General features: G+C 44.4%; 1 protein-coding gene across 5 annotated transcripts in view; it reads right to left on the bottom strand.

Annotated features, from left to right (window-relative positions):
* The window catches only part of FAM135B (family with sequence similarity 135 member B), a 284,316-nt gene extending 267,772 nt beyond the window's left edge, over window positions 1-16,544 (bottom strand). For 2 of the 5 annotated variants that reach the window (XR_011543248.1, XM_008523206.2), the window contains exon 1: window positions 15,725-16,544. The gene's annotated coding sequence lies outside the window, so the exon portion shown is untranslated. The remainder of the gene's footprint in view (window positions 1-15,724) is intronic. The other 3 variants (XR_011543250.1, XR_011543252.1, XM_070631013.1) reach the window with 2 other exon arrangements.
* Window positions 16,545-22,612: the final 6,068 nt, after the last annotated feature.

A 22,612-nucleotide genomic window follows, 5' to 3' on the forward strand; every position in this document is an offset into this window, starting at 1 on the left:
TCTTTCCACAGGTTCTTCCTCTGCCTTAGAATGGCTGTTCCCCATCAGTTTCACCTGGAGATGTACAACTGTCCTATCAAGATTGGGGTACACATCACCTCCTCTGTAGTTTATTCCTTGATTCATAGTTTCCTTCTCCCTTGAACTTCTGGAGAGCACCCCACAGCTGCTTTTGCTACAGCAAACAATGAGTTACTTTCAAATTATTCATTTAATCATCTGCCTCCTCCTCCATAACTCGAAACTAGGAGAGCAGTGATCTCATCTTATCAGGCATTCAACATATGTTTAAAGATGCTTCTAAATCCACTACCTCTACGTATTAAAGCTGTGACCTTTATCTTCTCTAAATTATTTATCTGTAAAGCAGAGATAGCCATAGGGTCGCCACAAAACACAACTCCAAAAGATATTGTACTGTATGTAACAAGAGCCCCACCCTCAGGTGTGTGTAGAATAAAGGGTGAATGGCATCCCTGGGGTTGATCATATCGCAGATTAAATACAATAATGCATGCAAAGTACTTAACAGAAGGCCTGATAAAATAATTTCAATAAATATTAGCTACTGGGATGATGGTGATGATGATGATGGTGATTGTATCTCTGCATCCTCAGCACTGCACTTGGCCCAAGGCAAGTGCTCAGTAATATTTTCCAGATGAATAAATGAAATGAAATCCAAGTCTTTTCTTCTTGGTTCTAAATTATAAAGCACTCTGACGTCCCAGCCCAAATTAACACAAAATCAAATGATATCCCTATGTACCTAATTTTCCCACCTAAACAACTCCTGTTGTTTATCCCATGGAGTTAACCTCATCAGGTGCTGCCTGCTTGAGACAGTCTGTGTCTGAGTACAGTGAGACCCTGGGGCAGGAACCTTCTGGAGAGGTTCTCAGTGGGACCAATTGTGCTGGCAGTACTGGGCTAATAATAAACAAGGCTAAACAATGAGGCAGTTAGTTGGATCTGGATGTCCATGGGCGACTGGGAGTTCAGCTCTGGATCTACCATTCTTGAAAATGTAATCTTCCTGCACAACTTCCATGAGGGTTCTCTGGGACAATCGAGTGACCATTCACAATCTGTGCTTAGCTCAGGGGAGCCCAGCTTGGTACACAGCTCTCGCCCTGTGCTGGTGGCTGGAGGGAACCTCAGAGCCTCAGTAATTCTGATCCAACTGGTTCTAAAACATCTGTACTTTGACATAAAAGGATTTCTGTGGGCCACTGCACTCAGGTTGTACAATAAAATCCTAATTAAACAAATGATATAAACATTTAGTGTACACCTATGGTATACAAGCATTGCGGAGAAGAACAGACTATGAAATAGATTCAGTATTCTGAAGGAGAGCAGAATATCCCACCCCAAAATATGCCAATTTGGCATATTGATTATTTTGAATTAAAGCCACTTAAGAAACGGCTGGTGCAAGAAGGACACTCTGACCCTCCTTTGTCCCCCTGAAAGCAGGAAATAAATCTCCCATGTGAAAGGTACTTTCCCTGTACCAGGAGGAAGAAAGACCTCCTTATCACCAGAGAGAGGGAATTCAGGGCCAAGAGGGCTGTGCAAACAAACCCTGTTACTTCTTCACTGATTTACTACCCCAAGTCTAAATTTCTTTGTCTTGTTAATTCTTCACAAATCTATCATTTCTTTTTCTAAAAGGTATAAAAGCTGCCTGCTTTGTTCACTTCTTCGGGCTTCATGTCTTTAGGGTTCCTATACATACAAAGTTAAATTTTTTCTCCTGTTAATCTGTCTTATGTCAATTCAATTATTAGACCAGCCAAAGAACCCAGAATGGAAAAAGGAAAGAGTTTTTCTCCCTACACTTCAAATTTCCCACAATCTAATAGGAAAGGAAAGAAATATGTACACAAATGCTTCCACTAAAAGAGAGAAAGAAAGAAAGAGAATATGAGAATAAGGGGGAAAAATGAGAAGTTCAGAGATGGAACAAATTCAAAGGAAAGAGAAATTACCTCTAAATGGAAGAAAATCCAGCAGAGAGAACACTAGGATTTATCTCTTCATCATTTCTCATTTTGAAAATGGGGAAACTGAGCCAAAAAGAAGCAAGTCAGCTTGTCCGAGTTCACATTGCTCTGTGAGACTCTGAGCGTTTATCTATTTTACAACTCAGCCTCAGGGAACACCTTTGGAATCAGATGGCCCTAGGTTGGAATTTAGGTTCTGAGACTGATCATTTGTGTATTTTGGGGAAGTTACCCAATCTCCCTGAGCTTCAGAATTTTCACTTGTGAAAAAGGTCTAGCAGGAATATTTTTATCTGATAAAACTATTGTGAAGACTAGATGAGAAAATCCATGTCAAGTGACTGGCTCAGGGAAAGTGTTAACATACATGTTGAAAGGAGGCATGCATGCATGAATGAATGAATGAGTGTTTAAGGGCATTGTCTGGAAGAGAAAAAAAAAGAGAAACTGCTGTCCTATTATTTCTGGTTTCTCCCTACTCTACCCACTGGAAAAATATAAGTTCCAGGACCAAATCTGTCTTGTTCTTAACAGCATCTCCAGCACGTATAGAATAACGCTTGGCACATAATATGTCCTTAATGAAACTTCCTTTACTAATAAAATAGCTATTTTTTCTCAAGTCTTTTGCTCTGTGTTGGGCATTTTGCTAAGCGCTATGCATGAGGTAGGTATATAATTTAATCCCACAGGCCACCTATGAGAAAAGTGGTCTTGTTATCCCTATTTTACAGATGAAGAAACATATTCAGAGAGATTAAATGTTTTCCAGATCAGAGCTGGTGAGTGGCAAAGTTGGAACAGAGCCAGGACTTTTTGAACCCAAATGCTGTCCTTGCAATCTTTAGGGCATTTCTTTTGCATGTCACTGTGGGTGTGTTGGGTAGGGAGTAGGGACTGAGCAAACACCAGCAGGGCAGGCTCTGGGGAAAGAACTGATGGTTGCTCCATTCTGTTAAGTGGATCAGTGATTAGACTGGGTGTACTTTACAATAGGGGTGGGAGTCTAGCCTTTCAAGGCCTGCTTCCACATTGCCCACTTGGCTGTGTGACTTTAAACACAGCCAGCCTTTGATCATGCCCTAAGTTGAACGACAGCCCCTCCACTCTATTATTTACAGTGCCCAGCTACTTCAGGGAGCCATTCTCTAACAACCAGCTCCAGGAAGCAAGACTTCACCATGGGACTGTGCACCTGACAGTGCCAGGGCCAGAGCTAGCTTTCCAAGGATGATTGGAATAACCAGGCATTGGCTGGGGGTACAAGGTAAGCAAGTAAGTCCCTGTCCTGGGGGAGCTCACAATCTGGAGGATAATGTGAAATCCATCAGTTCAGTGATGGACTTCCACACAAGCTACATGATCAGCACCAGGGGCTGAGTGGTCCATTCCACATCAGAGGTGGTGCTTGAGCTGCGACTGAAATACGCAAAAGCGATTCCAGACTGTAGAGGAGGGAAGGGGAAGAGACAAACGCCATTTCAGCAGAGAGGACATGAATGTAGGATGTGGAGGTGTGACACCTACTTTGTTTCCAAAGTTGTGGGGGAATAAGATGGCACATAGGATGTCTGTATGGTGTGGAGAGTGGTAGGGGAAAAAGAAACAGAGTAGAGGTATGTTGAGATACATGGCCAGAAAGGTCCTCAGAAGTCTGCTCAAGAAAAGCCTTTAATACTTGACAGTTTCTGGAATTGAGGAAAACAAGATCCCACCAGGATTGGCTTTATAAGTACATAACCTACGCAGTCATACAGGGCCCAGCACCATGCTTACAAGAACCCCGAGCTTGGTTAAATGTTCTTCTGTAACCATCTTGATATTAATAATAATTTTTAACAAGGGCCCCATATTTTCACTTTGTACTGGGGCCTGAAACATACGTTGCTAGTCCCAGGTCCTACTTAATAATAGTAGCTTATACTTTATAGTGCTTATAGCACACAAGACACTGTTTAAGTGCTTTTCATATATTAGCTTATTTAATCCTCAAAACATCCCATTTGGTGGGCATAATATTATTACCATTTTTTGATGAAAGAAGTTATGCCTAGACATGTTAAGAAACTTGACAAAGGCCAGCGTAGGATTAAATCCAGTTATCTGGCTTCAGAGTTTGTCCTTCTATCCATTCACAATGGTTTTCCTAATTTCACATTTTCAACATCAAGTAGAATGCCTTAAGACAGCCACAACTTTACAAGAAATATTTTCACTTTCAGAATCCTCCACCTCTGCATCCATCCATCCATCCACCCACCCATCCACCCATCCCACCCATCCACACACACACACCCCTCATCCATCCATCCATTCATCCATTCAATGACTCAATAAACTAGAATTTCCTGAAATTTGCAGTTTCCTGCAAAATACATGCCAAGATAGTGCCTGTACTTAGGAGCTTCAATGAATTTTGGTCCAATGAATGAATGAGGCTGTGTTTCTGGCACCATGAATAAAAAGTTGAGAAGTACCTCATTGTCCCCAGAAAGAGACAGAGAAGGACTTAAACCAGTGTTTAAAGTGCAGAAGGTAACATTTATTGAACCTTGCTATGTGCCAGACACCATTATAAACACTTTACTTGATTTGTTCTTTAATCCTCAAGAGAACCTGAAGGAGGTAATTGTTTAATCCCAATTTTATCAATGAAGAAATTGAACCACAGAGAGGTTTGGTTATCTGTCCTGGGCACACAGCTGACCAGTAGCAGAGCTAGGCTTTGAGCAAAGCAGAACCTTCATACTCAACAGCCTCTCACAGTCGGACGCTGTGGTCAAGTTAGCCCAGCTACTGTGGGAGGTCAGAGGAAGATGTCAGATTCATCCACTGAAGGAGTGGAGAAAGGCTTTTCAAAGAGTTGACAACTGAGATGAATCTGAAGCAATGAAGAAGTTGCCCAGATAAAGGGGTGGGGTGGAGTGTGTGTGTGTGTGTAAGGGGCATTAGCACATTGTGCTAAAACTTTAAATGGATCACTGCCCTCTCTTTGGGGACACCTCACCATCCATCTTCCCGGCAGCCATAATCAGGACCCCAAGATTAGCTGCAAAGGAAACTTCCAGCCTGATGCATGCTTCATTCCTGCTGTGACTCTAGACAAGCCTCACATGACACGCCACTGGATGCCAACCCAGCCTTGGTTTTAACTTAAAATGAGATGCAACTTAAAGTAACACATTGATTTTAAGTCTAGATATATACAATGCATTACATTAACATCCCAGATGTTTTGACACATAGATTAATCACTGAATTTTGAATAAAAATATCCAGGAGGACTCTCAAATAAATCACACAAACAAAGAAGAAAAGACAGATCTGCAATTTCAGTAAACGTATTTTCTTCCATTCTGGTTTGAGATAGTCAATAAGTATATAAAGCGGGAAGGCAAACACTTAAAATTTTGACTACCTACGGAACAACTAGGGAGGACATAGATTGCCTTGAGTTTCTTTCTTTCCTTTTCTTTCTTTTCTTTTTAAACTAAGCAGGCTCCTAATTCTATATAGCGTCTTTCCAAGTAAACAGGCCTGAAGTCTTTGATGCATATTTCAGAATATGCTGCTGGAAGCAGACTCGACATTAAGGATCATCAAATAAATCCCCTCCTCATGCCCTTCATATTCCAAGTCAAACAGAAGCTCAGTGAGTTTCCTATATTCACACAGCTGAGTGCTTAAAAGCCAAATATTTTGACTGAATAGAATTTTCAAGTTCTGTTTTATTTTTATGATCTACAGTTGAATTTTAAACCCCCTTCACAAGGGACATCTACAGGGTGGCTGAGAAGGAATAAGCTTTGGAATCAGACCAATTTGGGGGTCAGATCTGGGCTTCAGGTCTTGCCGGTTGTGGGACTATGAGCAAATTATTCCCCCTCTCTTTGCATGGGTGCCCTCAGCTCTAAAGAGGGATGGTCACAGCTCCCGCATGAAGATCAAACAAAAGTATCACCCCAGATACAGTCACTAGCACATAGTAGGTGCTTAGAAAGAACTTCTGCCCTGTCGTCTGAACTACCACATAATTCAACCCAGCCTGTCACTTAAAGATGATTCTTGATCAGTTTTTGTCTCCAGTATCCACACGCTTTTGGAAAGAAAAGGGAGAAAAGAAAACCAGGGAAATCTCATTCTATTATTCAGAAGCAATCATATTAATATTCATTTTATTCTCCCGAAAGGCCAACACAAGTCAGCATGTTAAAATACCAAGTTTGATGAATTCTACCTTGGGCACAAGATACTAAGGATAATCTTATCTTTAAACATTTCCTTTAAACAAACTAAAAAAGGCAATTTATTCTTCAGCACATTTTATATTCTGATTTAAAATCAACAAGGTATCATAAAAAACACCAGTTCAGTCATCCTCTTTCCCTGCAGTAACACTTCAGCTCTGATGATGTGTGCCCAGAAATTAATTTTCCAGATAACTTACACCAAATCTTTTAAACACCAAATACTTTTATATTTAATTTTAGCAATTTCTGATGTAACTCATTTTAGAAATGATACTCCCCTGCCTTATTTCAGGAGGGTTTACAGACTGTAATTTAGTTTTTCCTTGGTGACTCACTGTCACACTTCTGAACATAAGTTATTGCATAGTGCTACCACGCCTTGATGCCCTCAAAGACTCCTGAGGCAAGAATATCTCCAAAGTTTCTTCACTCAGGATCCCAAGGTTCTACCTAGTGGACGCCCCTTGTTCCACCCCATAGAGATGCTCCATTCAAGGAAGAGTCTCATCCAGGTTCCTCAGTTTTCACAGTGGAATGTCAATTTCACCATCCTCTTAGTTGATATTAAAGTATACATATTAGACTTTATTCAGAACAAAACTGATTAATCAATCAGCTACTACGTGCTAAGTATTAAATAGATTTTGTTTAATTTTATTTATTTTCATTTAATTTTCATTAAAACTTCCTTAGGGTTGCCTATTACCATTGTTTTAGATTTAAAGAAACTAAGGTGAATACAGGTAAAGTAACATACAATATCCTTTAGATAAATTAAGTTTATGACTACGTTATGGGGAAGCATGTTGCTGAAACTGGATACCATGTAGACCATGTACCCCATGTGGAGTAAGGAGGGGAGCTACAGAAAAAAATGGTGAATGAATTGGAAGAAGTGAGATCATTGGCCAGAAGTTTCCTTGAAATCAAAGAAGGGCAACAATGGGAAAATTTGGCAAGCAAGTTCAGAGAGGAGGCTGGGTTCAGTAGATTATTTAGTATACAGAAAAATTATCATGTGTGAGTGAGGGCATGGCTGAGGAGAGTAGAGGAAAAGCTAGCCAAGCTGAGAAGGTAAAAGCCAAGGTTCTGTAGGAGTCATTTAGCTGCACTTGAAAGGCATCCAAGACAATGGCGGGACTTGGGGTGGTAAGGAAAACCAAGATCCAGGTGCCAGAACGATCAGTGACTAGTGAGCAGTGTGTGAGCAAAATGCAAATGCATGACTGGTCAGGCTAGCAGGTACAAGAGGAGCTGGTGCCCCATTGCAATTCACTCTGAGCAAGGATGCTTCTAAGAGATGAGCAGGAGAAGGTGTGGCTAGATTAGGAAGGGAACTCACAGCAGGGTTCCTTGGGTTCCAAGCATTAAAAAGTTTAGAGAGATCCATCCATAGATTTGTATATTTTTGTGACTCCTTTAAGGCACAGATCTTCTACAAGGATCAGAGGATGGTATGGCTGAATGTCATAAGCCCCAAAGAAGCAACTTTGGGGGAATTTGTTTGTATTAAAGGAAACTTGGGGGGCAATAATGGAAATATCAATTAGAATGTAGTGGATGCTATTGGTGCCCACCCTGATTCCCTCTACCAGGCTGGTGTGTCCACCATCCAGCTGCCGTGTTGGCTGATAACAGCCTATAGCTGCCCCATTCTCCTGATCATTTTCCCCAGATGACGGTAGCTGCTTTGCTCACAAATACCTGCAAGAATATGTCTCCTAGAGTCAGATGCACAGCAATGACTTTGTCTCAAGGTGGAAAACGCTCTGGAGCTATGTGTGCCCCAGAGCCCTCTGTGTGATCAGGCTGAGACCAGACGAGGCTGCCTGTCTTCTTCCCTGTCCATATCTGATTCCCTCACTCCCTCTGAGGTTTCCTCTGAGAGCACTCCCTCACCTGTACAAGAGCCATTTCAGGGTCTCCGTCTCAGGATGTAAGATGCTGGTCTACATCTCAAGTCCTAGGACAGGGGACAGGTAGGACTATTCTACTGAGACCAAATAATGATCCAGGGTCATTTGGCTAACAATGTCAGAAGCAGGGCGACCAACCAACCTGGTTTGTCTAGTACTGAGAGGGTTCCTGGGATGCGAGACTTTCAGTTTTCCAACTGTAACAGTCTTAAGAAAAGAGAAAGTTGATCACTCTTGTCAGAACTGGGATTCAAACCCACACCCACGTCTGCCTCGCTCTAAGTGGTGCCTCACTCTAGACTGCGCCCTTTCATTTACATGAGAGTTGCCTGGTTGCCTCAGGTGTAACCTGTGCGCCTGCTGTCTCAGGTTTCACCAGAGAATACCAGGCCTTGTGGTGCTAACACACGAATGTTTGCAGGATCCCAGGCAGCCCCATCCTTATCCTAGAACAGACATTTTTAGCTGGGGTCCCTGGGAGGACCTCAGGGGATCCATAACCCCTCTGATAGGGTTGTTATTTCTTTTGTTCTGAGAAGAATGACTAGATTTCATCATCAGATGCTCAAAGTAATCCGTGACATAATTAAGGTTAAGAACAATTGTCCAAGAACACATTGCTTTTATCTCTGGATTAAGTAGAACAGTGGGGTGCTGCACTTAATGTCTCATACTTACTGGCCTCAAGCAGAGCTGTTTCCCAGTAAATGGCCAAACACCCACCACTGCATTCACCAGAGGATGGTGGGTTGAAGTTGTCCACTGCATTCCTCAGCCTGTCCTCATCCTAGTCTTGGGAGGGAAATTTCTCTTTTATTTAAACTGAAACTTGGAAGACATTTGTCAGGGATGGCTGAGGAGACAGGAAGGGCAGGCTATTCCAGGGAGAAGGAGCAGCGACGGCAGCAAGGGAGCAGGCATCCATGTGTCCCTGAACTGGAAGCCCACCTTCTGACCAGGAGCTCTAAATGATACTTACACAGGGCTGTAGTTAGTTTTTTTAAAATTGAAAAAGTGTTATTCCATTATGGAAGATTCTGGTATTAATTCTTCTATATGCATTTTATAAATGTTGGTTGCATACTCATTGAGTGCCAGGAAATGTTCTACGTGTTTGGTGCAGCAATAAAGATGGCAGAGACCCTGCACCGTGGAGCTCACCATCACACATTGGAGACAGTAAATACAGAAAGTAAACAAATACATCTGTAACGATAGTTCAAACAGCTATACGGTGATGGATGCTGTGAAGAAAAATAAAGCAAGCTCTGTGGCTGGAGACTAGAAGGGGCTTTACTTGGGTGGTCCAGGGAGACCTCTATAAAGAAAAGACTTGGATGAGGGGAGGGAGTGAGGCCTGGAAACATCAGGGGGCAGCTTGTCCTAGCCAGCAGTGTGGAAACAAAGTAAAAAGCCCTTAGGATAAGAGGAAGCTATAGAGTGTGTGTTTTGTATTTTTCATTTTATTTTTTGAATGGGCAGTGGTATAGACCTTGCAAGCCTAAAAGATCATTATTACTTCCTCATTCGATATACTTCCCTTGGGTGATGACTTCTCCCATGCTTTCAACTTGTACCTTTGTGCTGATGATTCTTTAAGTCCATATTCAACCAAGAACTCTTTTTGGAGCTTCACTGGTATCTCTAATCGCCTAAAATGTACATGGATGTCCTCAGAAACTTAAAAATCTACTTATTTCAAACAGAACTCACCATTTCCCCCTCAAAATCTGTTCTCTCCCCTGTGTCCCCAGGCCAACAAACAGCAACAAGGCCATTTCATCAGACCAAGTCAGAAAACTAAGTCATCCTTGATACTTCCCCACTTTTGACACTGTTATGTTGAGTCATCCAACACTTCCCAACATTCAACTGCCTTAGTACTTCTCAAGTTTCTTCTCCTTTATTCATCCCTGTTAGCGTAACCTCGGTTGGGGCCATCACTACATCCATATACCCTGGATTTCCTGCAATAACCTTCCAGCTAGTGTCTATGCTTCTCAATTTACTCCCCCCAGTGCATTCTCCATACTGCGGCTAGAACCCAAATGATTATTTGTATCTGTCATTTTCCAGTTTCAAATCCTCCTACTGCTGAACAAAGCTGGTAACATCACAATTCCTGACTTCAAATTACATTACAAAGCTATAGTAATCAAACAGTATGGTATAGGCATAAACCAACGGAACAGAATACAGAGCCCATAAATGAACCCATGCACATATGGTCAACTAATCTTTGACAAAGGTGTCAAGAATACAGAATAAGGAAAGGATAGTCTTTTCAATAAGTGGTTTTGGAACAACTGGATCTCCACACTCGAAAGAGTAAAACTAAACCCTTATCTTACACCATACACAAAAATCAACTTAAAATGACTTAAAGACTCAAACATAAGGTCTGAAACCAAAACACTCCTAGAAGAACACACAGGGAAAAGCTTCATGACACTGGTCTTAGTGATGATTTTTTTGGATATCACACCAAAAGCCCAAGCAAAAAAAGCAAAAATAAATAAGTGGGACCACATCAAACTAAAAGGCTTCTGCATAGTAAAAGAAACAATCAACAGAGTGAAAAGATAACCTACACGATGGGAGAAAATATCTGCCAACTACATATCTAATGAGGGGTTAATGCTCAGAATATGTGAGGAACTCATACAACTCAACAGCAAGAAAACAAATAACTCAGTTAAAAAATAGGCAAAGGACTTGAATAGACATATTTTCAAAGAAGACATACAAATGGCCAACAGGTACATGAAGAGGTGTTCAACAATATTCTAATCATCAGGGAAACACAAATCAAAACCACAATGAGATATAACTGCCCACACATTAGGATGACTATTATTAGAAAAAGTTTAGATAATAAGCGTTGATGAGGATGTGGAGAAAAGGAAACTCTGGTACACTGTTGATGGGAAAGTAAATTGGTGCAGCCACTATGGAAAACAGCATGACGTTTTCCAAAAAAATTAAAAATAGAATTACCATATGACTCAGCAATATCACTTCTGGATTTGTCCAAAGGAATTGAGATCAGGATCTCAAGGAGATACTTGCATTCCCATGTTCACTGTAGCATTATTCACAATAGCCAAGATACAGAAACAACCTAAATGTCCATGGATGGATGAATGAATAAAGAAAATATGGTATATTCATACAATGGACTATTATTCCGTCTTCAAAAATGAGGAGATCCTGCCATTTGTGACAATATAAATAGACTTGGAGAATATCATGCTGAGTGAAATAAGCCAGCCACAGAAACACAAATACTGTATGATCTCCTATAAATGTGGAATCTAAAATAATCAAGCTCATGGAAGCAGAGAGTAGAATGGTAGTTACCAGAGGCTGGGTGGAGGGCAAATGGGGACATGTTGATCAAGGGGTACGAAGTTTCAGTCATTCAAGATGAGCAAGTTCTGGAGACCTAACGCATAGCATGGTGATGACAGGTAACTATACTGTATCATATACTTGAAACTTGCCAAGAGGGTAGATCTCAAGTGCCCTCATCACATCGGATTTTAGTTTCACAAAGATCTCTCTGGCTGCCATGTGCAGCATAGATTGGGGGACCAGAGATGAAGGCAGGGATGTCAGTGTAGAGCCTGCTGTATTAGTCCAGGTGAGAGATGAAGGGGCTTGAACCAGAGTGACTGTGGTAGGGACAGAAAGAAGTGTCACCCATGACCCCTCTCTCCTCTTGACCTGCACCAACAGCCATAAGTCCCTAGAGCATTCCATCAATATTTCTCTGACAAATGATGCAGTTTGTTCATTTACCTGACCCTTCTCTCTCTCTCTCTCCCTACTTAGTATTCATTCTCTCACTACTTCCTATCCATCACTTCTCTTCATCCCAACTCTCATTGCCTGAATTCAAGAACCTTTTATCTGCAAAGTTTCCTAAGAAGTCATCATATTTCTTAATTGATCCATCTTCTCAAATTCAACCTCTACTCTACACCTAGGGAGAGTGTTCTGCCCAACTCCAAACCTTTCCATGGCTCCCATGACCTTTGGGTTAGAGGACAAGTTCCTTAGTCTGGCTCACAAAACTCTCAAAGATGTGGCCCCTATTTATTTACCCAGCCTCAAGGGACACCGCTTCACTCCTTGTGTTCCAGCCCTGTGCATTCATTTCACTTCTTTGCTCTTTCTTGCCTCCAGGGCTTTGGATGTTACTTCCTCCTTTTGATCGCCCTTCCCTCCAGTATCCATTTGGAAATTCCTTCAGATTTCAGCTTATACTCTATCCCTTCGGTGAAGCTCTCCTTGAGAGCCCCTTTCAGGAAATGTGTGCAAAGCCCCTCTCTTTGCTCCCACAGAACCCTGCATTGCCTGGTTTGCTCTTGTCTGTTTCCATGCCTGATCCCCCAACATGAGGCAGATCCTTGCTTACAGGTGACTCTAAGGATCTGGCATGATGAGTAGCACATGGCGGGCTATCCAGCATATCTTGTCTGATGCTGTGTAATTGGACAGAGAGATTTTGCTAATTTTCCAGGATAAAAAAATAAAGAAAATAAATGATTTATTGGGCAGAGCGTTTTATGGTTTATGAGCTGCTTTTACTGCACAGCTGTTCATTCACTCCAAGCACTCGGCACCCCTGAAAGTGGGGAATATCATCCACACTTTACAAATGAGGAAACTGAGGCACAAGGAGATCAGTGTTCTAGTTCCAGGTCCCCTTAGAACTAGGATTCAAATCTAGGCTTTCTTGATTCAATCAATGTGCTTTTCCACAATACTAGAGCTGAAATCAAGGAAAGAAATTGAAGGGCAAGAAATACATTTTAAGTTTAAAATATTCCATTAGATGTTTTCAGAAAATGTTATATGAAGCCATTCAACACCAGATTACAGTTATTCTAAAGTACCCACTTGAAAAAAAATGAACATTTTAAGGAAAAATATGTGTTTCTGTTCTCCTTCATTCTGTTTCAGTGGGTTGACCCTAAATAATGTGGAGCAGCCCAGCGAGCATCCTCCAGGCTTGCTGCACATACTGAGACAGGGGAAAGTGGCTGGGACAGCCTTTGCGCAAGCCTCTTCCTATGCAGGTTGTCATGCTGCAGGTAAGGCTTGTTCACTCCTTCAGCCACTCCCTATGGCAGTCACTAGGACCACAGCCACAGGAGAATAAGGCAAGTTTCCTGCCCTCAGGAAGCATGAAATCTAGAGAGGGGGCAGGCATGTGTGCAAGCAATGACACGACACAGCACAGGCTGTCACAGAACAGGTCCAAAGTGTTGTGCAAGCAGAGGGGAAAAAGCCCTGGAAGGCTTCCCTTAGGAGGGGGCATCCAAACTGAGTCATGAAGGGAAGCGGGAAGTGAGAAATGGCCATTCTAGGCAGAGAGACCAGCATGAGCAAAAGCAGGGGTGTAAAAAAGCAGAGAATACATAATATAAGACAGCCCTGGCTCCCTCCAGAAATCATGGTTCCCTCGGCAGTGACCTCAAGCTGTAAACATTCAGTCAAATTGGGCAAACATTTGGTAAACATCTGGCATTACAGAGCAGCGTTGGATGAAGGTGAATCCTGCCCACAAAGAGCTCACAATGAGTCTACTGTATCCATCTAACCAAGATTTACATGAGTCCCTACTATGTGCAAATCCCTGCCTACACTATAAAATGCTTAGTCCAACACTGTGGTGACCAGACCTCAGTGTTCCCAACTAGGTGAGTACTGCATTCGATGGCAAAGCCCTTGACCTTCAACATTTGTAAGCAAAGATGGATGACATGCTGTGTTTCCCCCGATAAAGCCCTCTTTTATATTTCTGAGTGCATCTTGGCCCAGACTACAGTGTTTCATCTGTGAGTCACTGACCAATATTTGTACTCCCTTTTCATAGCTGATGTCTGTTTAATGATTTGCTGATCTGAGGAAGGGAGTTTCTTTAGAAAATGATGATAATTCCTTTTATTTGTCTGGCATGTTAGGTTTTGAAAAGCCATTGCCCATCCATCCTCTCCATCATCCCACTTGATGATCAAGAGAACCTAGTAAGCTACAAGAACTGTCAGCATCCCCATTCTACAGATGAGAGAGAGAAGTCTCAGTGAGGTAGAACAACTCAAGGTCATGCGGCAAGTGTATGATGAAATCAGAGCTTAAATCCATGTTTTCTGATTCCCAAATCTTGTCCTCTTTTCTCTACACCATACCATCTGCCTGGAATACAATCATACCATTCTCATTAAGATATGAATCCCAGATGAAATGCTGGCCAAATCACATCCCCTCAGGCAATGTAACTACAGCATAAATTAAAAGCCCAATTAAAGAACATGGCCTTCTAACTGGGACTTATTACTGTCCCCTGAGGCCAGGGTATAAAGAGAGAGCCCTATAAAAGTCAACGGCAGTCCATCCTAGAAATCACCCAGAGGCCCGCTTACCCATATGCAAGAGGCTTTAGACTCAAATTATTCACCTAACTTTATATCCCATCTCTATGGTCTTCTGGGGCCCTGGACCCCCCTGAGCTGGGTCTGGAATAATATTGAAACCTCTGTACTTCTCTCTGGCCTGGAAGTGCACTAACAGTCCATCACTCCCTGTGGCCAGCCCAGGTGCCTCTGGGCTCTGACACATCTCTTAATATCGAGAGCTTCAGAACCTGATGGAAACCAGTGCTTGCATAGTTCAAATAGAGAACTGAAGCAGAATTCTCTAGCTCTCTGAAAGTGGGATAGTTTGCCAATGGCTCGAGCCCTCAGGGTGACCAAGGGGACAAAGGGTGCTATTATGCTCAATGTAGTCTTGTTTTGCTGACAATGGTAGGGCTGACTAGAAATGAGATAAGGAGAAAGGGAGAGGACATTCTTCACTACTAGTTTATAATTTTATATCAATTCCCACCCCATCTGCAAAAGCCAAAGGTAATAACATGATAATAACATGAATAATAACTCCAGGGATACCCCGGGGTCCCAAAATGACAACAGTTACTACTCCTCTTGCCTAAATATCTCCTGCAGTTGCTGGATTTGAAGCTGACTTTACAGATGAAGAGCTGGTTTGAGGTCTGGTCCCTTTCCATGTCATAGCTGAGCTGCAGTGCCCCCCCCCCCCAACTCCGTCCCCAGCCAAGCCACTGTAAGAATGGGTCTGTAGGTCAGCCTGGATCACAAAGAATCACTACCACTGTCCCCTCACTCCAACATAGTCTTCTCCAGAATCTGCCCTGGTTCAGGGCTCAGAGGACTTGCTTGCACAGGATATGGATGTGCTCCCTCAGCCTCCATCTGGGACTTCTGCGGGGACCACCTCATTAAGCCAGCGTCTCCCCACCTACCACGTCGGATTTCCCCTCTTGCCCTCTCAGGACCTGCCCAGACGGGCCGCAAGACTAGAGGACAGAGATTGGGGAAGGTAGAAGAAGATAAACCTCATTTCGCGGTGGAATCCCTGTTAAGTAATAGAAAGCCATCCAACTAGCAACCACGCTTCCAGAAACGTCACTGCCACAGAGGAGAGAGTTTTGCAGCTGCCGACCCCGGAGTCTCTTACCTACCTGTCTCCCACTGCAGGGCTCCTCTCCCTCACCTCCTCGGGCCACCGCTCCTGGATCCCTCACTCTTTTCTCTCCTTCTCCAGCCGCCAATACTTGCAGCGGCAGTGGGCGGACCGCGGAGTCCGGGCACCTGGGAGCTGGGTCTCAGGTCCCCGCGGCGAGGCTGCCTGGAGGAGGAGCAAGCGGATGCTGCCCTCGCCGCCGCCGCCGCCACCGCCGCCGTGGTGCTGATGCGGTTGCTATGGTTATGGAACTCCGCAGCTGCCCCCTCTCGGCGCAACAGCTGCCCGGCCGCGGCCTCTGGGTAGCCCCAGCGAACCCGGCCGGGAGGAGAGGTTGTAAACACGGTGAAAGGGATTCGCTGCCACCGCTGCAAAACAGAAACGACCGAGAGTGCCTGTGCTCGCGCCGCTCCGCTCGCGCCTCCCGGGCTCTGCTCACCTCCGCGCCCTTGCTCCTCTCCTTCCCCCGCCAGGACGCGGCCAGACCCAGAGCAGCGCGCAGCGCGCCCTCGCGGCCTGGAGAGCCCGCCCTGCCGCTGCCGGCTGGCCCGGCTCCCCGCAGCCCTGCGCACCGCCTAGAGGCTGCGCGTCTGGCTGCGAGGTGCGGCGCCCGCTCCACGAGCCTCGTCCCTCTTCGCGGCCAGTCAGCGGTGGGAGCCTCAGGGCCTGGCAGGCTGCCCAGTGGCCAAACCCCGCCTGCTCGCCCGCCTGGCCTTTTGGGGGCGCAAGATGGTGAACCCGACGCCCACCGGGCCTCTCCAACTGGGCCTGGCCGCGAGCATGCTCAGTCCCTGCGTCGGGAGTTGCCCTCCTGAATTGGAAGACTGGGATGTAGCGGAAAGGAAAAGGTCCTTTCCAGACCCCCGGGGGAGGAAGGACGTATAGCTTGGGGTAGGGGGAAGCGAAACTTTGCAGAGGGGCTCAGGGGCAACCCAATCGATACCTGAGAAAAGATTACAGCCCTAATAGATCTACCCCTCCAAAAGGAAGTCAGCAGTGGCTGTTAACTGAACACCCAGCCCAACATTTGCTGGTCACCTACTTCATGCTGGGCAGTGGGGGTTGAGAGATGTGTAAGATTCAGTCCATGGAGGAAGGGAGAAGATTGAGGAGGGTTAAGCCAACTCCCATCTACTGAGCATCCTTCACCACCAAGGTGCACAAGAGGTCTCTCTTTCTTGCCATAATTAGGAAGGTCTCCAGGCACTCATGTTAAAGATGAGAGTCCCAGAGACAGAGCCAAAATTGGGAATTCCAAGACCAGTGTCCCATGCATTAGACTGGGGTGCACTAACTCACAGCCCAAGAAGAGACGTGGATTGTAACCAAACAATTACGACCAATGTGGCTAGTGTCTAACACAGTTCGGAGAGAGGGGGTGGGGGAGGCAATCAGGGAAAGACACCTGAAGGAAGGAATAAGAAGAAGCAAAGTGGGGAGGTGAAGGGCAGAAGATGTTCCTTCCAGAATGAAAGGGCCAAGAATGCAAAGGCCTGCAGGCAAGACAGCCAGACTGGTTTTTGATCCGTACTTGGGATCTAGTATGGCTGGAACAGAGCGTGCCAGGAGAGGTGAGGCAAGAAATGAGGTTGGAAGGACAGGTGCTACACATCAAAGGGCTTGGAATCCAAGTGAGGGGGTTGGAACTTGGCCCTAAGGACAATAGGGAGCCACTGGAGGAGCTTAAGAAGGGGGAAGCCTGGGCCAGCATTTTAGGAAGGTCACTGCGGTTGAAGTGAGTGTGGCAGGGCTGCAAGAAGGCGTATCCCGAGGAGGGTCTTGCTGCAGTCTGGCCAGTGCAGAGGAAGGCCACGTTCTGTCTGCCACCTTGTTCTTCCCACAGCACCCAGCCAAGCCTTGGGCCAATGCATGTGCTCAGTAAGTGTTTGGTGAATGGCAAACAAGTGAATATTTATTTCCCCATAGAGAAAATGGATGCCTTTCTTTCACAATTTTTGTCCTTAAAATGTGATCAAAATCATGTGACACTTATTTTGCTGTTAACACTGCACTTTTATGCAACCTCATTTGTGAAAGTCAGTGCAAGTCCCTGACATCTTCCTCTGCATTTGCTAGTCCCCAACAGTGCAGATATGCTGGTGGCACAGGGTTTTCTAGTATTTGGATGTGTTCCGATTGCCCAAATAAAAGATCTCCAGGATATGTTGTTAAGTGAAAGAGCAAAGCGCAGAATAGTGTTTTTAATAAAATAACTCCTGGAAAAGAAGGAACAAGGCACAAATGTAAGTTTGCATTTGCTTGTATTGGCATAAAAATATACTGGAAGGCTGTGTAGGAAACTTGTGGAAGTGGATATTAGCTATGGGAATGCATTGCGTGGAGAACTGGGTGGACAAAGTCTAGGTGGGAGTGAGACTCAAACTTTCAATGTGCACTTTTATAAATGTTTTTGATCTTTGGACCAAAAATAAAATATACACACACATACATATGTATGAATCACGTATATCACCTCTAACTAGAATCCTAATGAATCTTGAGATAACCTCAAATACAATATGCAACATGTCCCAAATGGTCATGTTCCAAGACCTCCCCACTCAAATCCTATCCTTATTACTGTGAATTCTTTCTCTTCAATCCCTGCTATGCTCATGAATTGGAGGCAAGGAGAGAGGAGAAGCCACAGGGACAGGAACTGTAGTCTTCAGGAGGCCAGGAGCATCCCTGCCAGCACTGGGGAGCTATGTGGACATGATCTATGCATCAAGACCCAGGGGTCTTCCCCTTGGCAACAATCACCAGTCCATGGTGGCCAACATGACACCCATCAATAGTCCTACTGGAGTGATGCCCTCTGGGCCCAGAGATTCCCTCACCCAATGTCCTCCTTGTGGATGAGCTTCATGCAAAGCCCTGCTCCAAACTGGTGCATTCTCAGCCCCACAGGGTGAGGCTTGGAACAGCTAGGGGGCTGTGGGAGGTCTGAAGGGAAAGCCCCTGCCACTGCCCAGGGTGGGCGTAACTGGAACCAACTGAAAAGCAACTCTCCACAGTGATCTCCCCTCCCTGGAAATGACCCACCATCATTCACTGGAGCCAGAAACCTAACATCATCCTAGGCTCCTGGTCTCTCTGCCTCATTCTCTCTACCCCTCTCCTCTCCCACACTTCTAATTACCGAGTTCTGCCAATTCCACCATGTAAATAGCTCTCAAAGTCATCTATAACAGGGGCCCACAAGAGATTTTATTTTAATTTTCTTCAACAGGAGGCTGTGAGTGATGTTGTCTAGAGAAATGGCTGGAATCGCTTTATGTTTTGGGTGAGCAGCTACAGAGAGGGCAGGAGGACATTGGTTCTAGGGCACAGATGCGCAGTCCGATCTAGCCCCAGGGTTCTGGTGCAGCTGGAAGGTGACACCTCATTTGAAAGAACTGGGCACTGAGAGATACAGCTAAGCATGGGACACTTCTGGCTGAGTTTGGTTCTGGGGGAGTGAGGTTCCCCTCCCTCACAAGGCCACAGAGGCTTGAGCCAGGTCAGGATGAGCAAACAACCACAGCAAGGTGGACCAGCATTTTCTCACTCTGTTATAGAAGGTAAGATTTCAATGGTGACATCCTGTGGCAACAAGAAGCAACTGTCATAAAATGCTGATCAGACTCTGCACGCTGCACACGAGGGGGAGGAAGTTGGAATAGCCTCCCCTTGGGACTGTGTAAGCCCCTATTGTTTTAGGACAATTTGGGAGGAGAGAGATTACTAAGAGAGAGAAACATCGCTCCTGCTAACAGAAGAACACAGACTAGGGCAGCTTGTCCAGCCTAGAAACTGACTATACTACTTTCTTACTGCATGTCCTTTAAGAGGCTACTTGACCTAATTGTATCTCAAGTTCCCCTTCCATCCAAAGAGGATGATAAGAAAATATATCTCACAGGTTTGCTGTGAAGATTAAATGGATTAAAACTAACATGGATTTAAATGGATTAAAATTTTGAACAGTATACCATGCAGAGTCAGGGCTTATGTATGCATGAGCTGTTATTATTTTTTAAATGTTAGGATGAGTTGGGAAGATAGAAAAGGTGTTTGGGATGCTGTGCTTATCAGTCATACTTTCTTTTCCTTCCACCGTCTTGACCCAGACCATCCTGTATCTTATCAAAAATACAAGAGTAATATCTTAACTAATCTCCCTAATTTCAGTTCCGTCACCCTTAACCCATCTGCTGTACAAGCCATATTGGTCTTTTAAAAATGTAACTCTGATCTTATCACTCCGCCTCTTAAGATCCTTCAGGAGTGATTCTAGACTTTCAGAATGAGCTCCAAGCTCCATGGCCTGGAGTTCAGAGCCAGCTAAGATCCCCCACACACCCCTGCCCCATTTGGTCCAGCAATACTAAACGATTATAGCTCTCAGAAAGCCTCAGGCTGTTGAGCACATCCACGAATTCTTGCTTGTCCTTCAAACCTTTGTCTCCATATGGCTCCGTTCATGAAGGCTCCTCAGATCTACCTTACAGTCAACCGCCTTCTGCACCGAGCTGCCTCTGAACCTCACGCACCCTCGGGTAAGATCTCAGAGTTTTGCAGTATAATTACTGGTGTAAAAATGTATTTCCCACTCTAGACTGAGAAGTCTTTGAAGGAAGTTCTTAAAGAATAGCCTGTGTCTTTTTACCTTTCTTTACCCAACCCATAGCACAGTTTCTAGAACATATAGATGATGTTCAATACATTTTTAAACTTTATTTGAATAGGTTTTGGGCTGATTTTCCTCTCATGTATTTTCCTTGCCTTGTCCTGCCAACTAAAACTCAAAAGCTTGTTTTAAACATCTTTGCACTCATGACAGACGCTCGGCTACTGTTCTCAGTTACACTGAGGAAGTGATGTTCACCTCGGAGCCAGTCTGATTAGCACTCAGTGGGGAGGGGCGTTGGGAGAGGCCGACTTGGTTATGCCTTGGGATGGGTCTTCAAGGGAAATACTTCTCAGCAGTGCCGCAGGTCAGCCCCAAGGTCTCCACATGTTTACTCTACCACATTCTCCTCTCGTTGCTTGATGAGAAGCACAGGTGACAGTGATGGCAGCAAACACTTAGGCACTAGGGCTATTGCTAGCACCAGGCGCTCTTCTCGACAGTTTATGTAGCAACTCGTGTCATTTTCACAACAACCCCGTGACGTCCCTCTTCTGAGGAAACGGAGGCACAGTTACAGACCTTGACGAAAATCGCACAACTACAGGTGATTAAGCCTGGATTTGAACAGTCAGTCCCCGCTCTTTACCACCATGCAGTACTGCCTGTGTGCTCTGTGATGAGCATGCTTCCATTATCTGTGTGGCTGATGCTTGTAAATTATATGGGGATCTTACTATCATTATCTAACATAGGGTTTCTCAGCCTCAGCATTATCGACATTTGGGGCCAGACCATTCTTTATCCTGAGGGCTGCCATGTGCCTTGTAGAGTGTCATCAGCATCCCTGACCCATACCCATGAGATGCCAGTCGCACCACCCCCACCCTCAATTGTGACAACCAAATGGATCTCCAGACATTGACAAGTGTCCCTGTGGTTTTGGGGGTGGGTGGGCACAAATTTGCCTGTATTGAGACCTACTGACCTGAAAATAGATTTAGGGCAATTTTTATAGTGAATGGTAATGAATTAAATCCAATTTCAAATATAATTATTGATGTTTTTAGTAAGCCAGTACTTGTTAGATATGATCAGGTCAATTTTGATTTTACTTAAAGATTGGGCTGGCAAAGGCTTTCTTCTGGCAAAGGTGCTTGATTGACCTTTTCTTCTGGTTCTCTCGTGTTTCTATTGCATGTACATTTATCTTTAGCCCATGTGTGTGCACATGTGCATATGTTTCACAGAGGTCTTTTTAAGCCATCTGATCAATTTTTGAGGATCAGTTTAGTTAAAACACTTATATAATAATAATTCAATTAACTAAGCACAATAGATTGTGCTGTTTCCCATTACACTGAATGGAGGGAACCACTGTCAAGTTCTGCTCACCAGGTGGTCCTTGAAACCATCCTTCAGGATCAAGCAAAGCAGGTGACCACTGAAACGTGACTTAGCTAGGGTGCCATTGTCATATTAATCATCAGTGAAGCTTAATCCTTTTTTTTTTTTTTTTTTGAGGAAGATTAGCCTTGAGCTAACTGCTGCCAATTCTCCTCTTTTTTTCTGAGGAAGACTGGCCCTGAGCTGACATCCATGCCCATCTTCCTCTACTTTATATGTGGATGCCTACCACAGCATAGCTTGTCAAGCGGTGCCATGTCCATGCCTGGGATCGAACTGGTGAACCCCTGGCAACCGAAGCGGAACATGCGCACTTAACCGCTGCACCAACGACCGGCCCTTTAATCCTTTTTTGAAGACAGAATTCAGTGCAAATGGACGCTTTAATATATTCTGACTGTACATTCTAAAATACAAGTAATATTGAACCTGCCTCCTCCCAACCTGGAGATCTGCAGTGTTCTGAAAAGCATACAAGCATTAGAACCAAAGGAACCCCATCGGACCCCACCTTCAGCCATTTACCACCCGTGTGACTTGGTATATGGTACCTATCTGCCTGAACATCTGTCTCCTCAATGGCAGGTTTACATGAGAATTCAATACATATAGAAAAACACTCTAACCTCCCGCCTGTTCTCAATAATGGTAGCCATTCTAATTCATTCTAATTCTTTGTAGCCAACAAACTGCGTTTGTCAGCCCTCCTTGTAGCTGATGGGGACCTAGTGGCTGAGTCCTCACCAAGAGTGAAGTGAGCAGAAGTGATGTGTCACTTGCTGTGTGAGGAAATAAAGAGTAGGCATGAGTTACACATAGGCGCACACACACACACACACACAAGTGCACATGCAAATACTTCTATCT

This window comes from Equus przewalskii, chromosome 8 (genome assembly GCF_037783145.1).
Source record: "Equus przewalskii isolate Varuska chromosome 8, EquPr2, whole genome shotgun sequence".
Classification (NCBI taxonomy): domain Eukaryota; kingdom Metazoa; phylum Chordata; class Mammalia; order Perissodactyla; family Equidae; genus Equus; species Equus przewalskii.